This window comes from Capricornis sumatraensis, chromosome 21 (assembly GCF_032405125.1).
Source record: "Capricornis sumatraensis isolate serow.1 chromosome 21, serow.2, whole genome shotgun sequence".
NCBI classification, from domain to species: domain Eukaryota; kingdom Metazoa; phylum Chordata; class Mammalia; order Artiodactyla; family Bovidae; genus Capricornis; species Capricornis sumatraensis.
The window spans coordinates 5,065,598-5,069,961 of record NC_091089.1 but is presented as its reverse complement, the minus strand read 5'-3'; the positions used below and the strand labels follow the sequence as shown (position 1 = coordinate 5,069,961).

At 48.6% G+C, this 4,364-nt stretch overlaps 1 non-coding gene across 1 annotated transcript; it reads right to left on the bottom strand.

Moving 5' to 3' along the window:
- Positions 1-2,400: 2,400 nt before the first annotated feature.
- Positions 2,401-2,534, bottom strand: LOC138097783 (small nucleolar RNA SNORA70). The gene has a single exon (XR_011146523.1). It is a non-coding gene; the product is annotated as a small nucleolar RNA SNORA70 (small nucleolar RNA).
- Positions 2,535-4,364: the final 1,830 nt, after the last annotated feature.

Here is a 4,364-nt window from a genome sequence, read left to right as displayed (position 1 = left end):
TGTCATTTATTGTTCAAACGGAGACACTTTTGAGAGTAAACGGGACAATGTTAAAGGGATGTCAGGGCAGTGGGGACCATCTGGGGCAAACCAGGATGTACTCTCTCCTGAGCTAGACATCACAACTGCCATGGGAGTGAGGATTGTGAGGTCATGAAGCCAGGGAGGGGCCAAGACCCTTAGTCCAGATCTGGGAGACTCTGAACTGGGTTGAATAGTGTCCCCACAAATTCCTGTCCATCCAGAACTTCAAAATGTAATCTATATCAGAAATAAGGTCTTTGAAGATGTCACTAGGTAAGATCAGGTCATCCTGGTTTAGCATGGGCCCTGTTTACGGTGACCAGTATCCTTATAAGAGGGTCCAGTACTTTGGCCACCTGATGCTAAGAGCCAACTCACTGGAAGAGACCCTGATGCTGGGAAGGAGTGAAGGCAGGAGGAGAAGGGAGCAGCAGAGGATGAGATGGTTGGATGGCATCACCGACTCGATGGACATGAGTTTGAGCAAACTCTGGGAGATACTGGAGGACAGAGAAGCCTGCTGTGCTGCAATCCATGGGGGCGCAAAGGGTCGGACACGTCTTAGTGACTGAACAACAACATCCTATGAGAAGAGAGGAGGGGACCCGGATGCCAGGGAGGGGCCCGTGTGCTGATGACGGGGGCTCAGATGGGGCCTTGGATCCACAAGCCAGGGAGCTCCAAGGATCTGCCCGGCACAGGTTCTCCCTCTGGCAAGACGGAACTGGCTCTGCCGACACCTGCGTCCTGGACTCCTGGCCTCCAGGCCTGTGAGAGCATATATCTTGGTGCTTTGACACCACCAGCGTGGTATCGCCCAGGCTGTGAACCAGCTCCAGGAAACTGGTCCAGACCCTGAAGCCCAGTGACCAGGTCCACCACAATCAGTGCTCAGGACTTCCTGGAAACCTGCGTTTACGCCCGATTATTCACTTACTTTTTATGTGAACTTTAGTAAATGACTTACTCTTGAAGACTCACTTTTCCCGTTTGTACCGTGGGAATGAGGATAATTGTACCTGCCTCATAGGCTATAGTATTGTTATTCTCTTTTTCCCTGGACACATTTATTTTATGTGGGACTTTCCCAGAAATAAAAGATACAGTCTCTTACGGAAAACCACGCCTTAAAAAGAACCACAGGTCTTTGCTTTTAGGGAGATTTCAGACAAGGAAACAACTATCCCAATTTGGATGTGAGCTTTCCCGGTGGCTCAGTGGGTAAAGAATCCTCCTGCCAATGTAGGAGACACAGGAGACTCCTGGGTTGGGAAGATCCCCTGGAGGAGGGCATGGCAACCCACTCCAGTATTCTTGCCTGGAGAATCCCATGGACAGAGGAGCCTGGAGGGCTGTAGTCTATGAGGTCTTAGTGAAAACCCATCACCTGATGCAGAGTCCTAGTTCCTGATACCAAAGTCGAAAGGAAAAGTGACCTTGTTTTCCTTCTCCCAGATGGCAAGAGCTCAGGCCTGACCCGCGGCAGGACCTGCTGGATGCTCCCACGCGGAATCCCATTGACTCACTGATGGGAAGTGGTGCTTAGAATCTGTTCCCAGTTGCTGTATTGTTGTCTGCCCTATTGTTGGCCAGACTTTTCATACAAAGAGAGAGCCTGCTGCTTCCTGTGCCTTGACCCTCCAGAATTCTGGATTCCTGGCAGCTTCTGAGTCCTCAGGCAGGCCTGTGGCCCTCCCTGTGTTTGATCCCCCACTAGTGAACTTCTTGTACTTTAGATAGCTGGAAAGAATCTTCCCAGTTGTGATCAGAATACTGACTAGCAGATGGGTTTGCACTGGAGGCTGAGGAGGCCCCAGGAGGAAAGCACCAGGAGAAGGGGGTCTGATCGTGAGAGAAGGCTGCCCAGCAAAGGTAGGCTTGCTTCCTGGAAGTGAGCTGGGTACTCTGTTTCTTAGTGTTGCTGGCAAAGATGGGGCTTGAGATGTTTCCCCGCCTCCTCCTCCTTTTTCTGGACAGGAAAGTAGGGTTTATTGCTGGGCTTGAGTTAGGAGGGGACAGCGACCAGGCTTTCATGAGTGCAGGCCCCATTTGTCCAGAAGGCTTTAGGGACCTATTTGATTCCACAGCCACCGGGCTGGCTTCTCTGCCACCGTGTTTTCATATTCTTCTGCGTGAAACTTGGTGGATTCCCCACTTGGAGATGGGGATCTTCTGGAGGCCAGGGAACTTGAACTTGGCCCCATAGAGGGCTTCAATCACATGCCGCTTGTTCTGTAGCTTGTTGTGAATGGACATTATGACTTGGCCGATGTGGACCCTGGCCGTTGTGCCCCTGGGCTTTCCAAAGGCACCACACACACCTGTCTGGAGCCTAGACTGGGGCCAGCATGCCAGTCATGAAGGTCCACCGGGAAGAGTTGTCTCCAAGGTCCCTTAGGGCAGCCTGTACGGGTGACAAGCTGCAGACACTACCAGGAAGGCTGTTGTTTGTAGCCATTGCACACTGGGTCCCCATGGGGAAAGAGCACAGTCAGCTTAACTGGCTGCCAACAGCCTTCTTATTTTTAAAGATTCGCAGTCACCATCACCCCTGCCATCTTGGTTTCTTCTGTACTGTCTACTGCTGCCCCAGATGCCTACTGAAACTCTCACACAGACAAAAGCCACAAGGTGTTCACAGGAGGATTAGCACCTAATGGGTGCCTGCCCCCCAAATGCTGGAAGAACTAAAAGACTGTTGTATTGAAAGGGGCACCTTTGGAAGAAAAGCCAAGCAAGCACCTGGCATTGCTTATTGGGCTACAATTAGATCACATCAGATTCTGCACATAAGCCTTCGTTGATGCATCTAGTTGGGAATTCCGCCTGCTCACCAGGGTATTAAAATATACCATCCCACAGAGATGGTTCCTCCATAGCAGGTGGCTGAGATTGTAGATTATAAATTGAACATTTAAACCCAGATCAGTTGCCTCCCAAGCCAGTGCTGTTTGTGTTAGAACCGTTGCCAGACTCCACCTGGTTCTCCCTCTCATAGTGACGTTATCAGAGGGCAGAGCAGAGGCTGGGGATGGGGTGGGCTGGCCCATTATTTGGAGTCACTGGGTACACTCAGTGTTTTATGACCTTAAATAAGTTTCTTTGTGTACCTCTGCCTCTTAAAGAGATGGGAATACCAGACCACCTTACCTGCCTCCTGAGAAATCTGTATTCAGGTCAAGAAGCAACAGTTAGAACCAGACATGGAACAATGGACTGATTCCAAATTGGGAAAGGAGTACATCAAGGCTGTATATTGTCATCTTGCTTATTTAACTTATATGCAGAGTACATCATGTGAACTGCGAGGGTGGATCAAGTGCAAGGTGAAATCAAGATTGCCTGGGAGAAATACCAATAATCTCAGATATTAATCACAGATGACACCACCCTTATGGCAGAAAGCGAAGAGGAACTGAAGAATCTCTTGATGAAAGTGAAAGAGGAGAGTGAAAAAGCTGGCTTAAAGCTCAACATTCAAAAAAAGAAGGTCATGGCATCTGGTCCCATCACTTCATGACAAATAGATGGGGAGACAATGGAAACAGTGACAGACTATTTTTGGGGGGCTCCAAAATCACTGCAGATGGTGACTGCAGCCATGACATTAAAAGACGCTTGCTCCTTGGAAGAAAAGCTATGACCAACCTAGACAGCATATTCAAAAGCAGAGACATTGCTTTGCTGAAAAAGCTCTGTCTAGTCAAAGCTATGGTTTTTCCAGTAGTCGTGTATGGACGTGAGAGCTGGACCATAAAGAAAGTTGAGCGCCAAAGAATTGATGCTTTTGAACTGTGGTGTTGGAGAAGACTCTTGAGAGTCCCTCGGACTTCAAGGAGATCAAACCAGTCCATCCTAAAGGAAACCAGTCTTGAATATTCACTGGAAGGACAGATGCTGAAACTGAAACTCCAATATTTTGGCCACCTGATTCAAAGAACTGACTCATTGGAAAAGACCTTGATGCTGGGAAAGACTGAAGGCAGGAGGAGAAGGGGACAACAGAGGATGAGATGGTTGGATGGCATCATCAACTCGATGGACATGAGTTTGAGCAAACTCCCAGAGATGGTGAAGGACAGGGAAGCCTGGCGTGCTGCAGTCTGTGGGGTTGCAAAGAGTCAGACACGACTGATCGACTGAACTGAACTGAACTGAACTGAACTAAACTGCCTCAGTTCCACCTCAGACAGGAAGGGAAACTGTACAGTAGCTCTCTAATATGATCTTGTTGTATTCCAGAAAAATCATAGAAAGGAAGAAAGTCAGTAAAGATTCTCTGTTTTGCATGACTTTGCCAATATCTTCTGTTGAAAAATTTATAAATCTTTATCATTCTG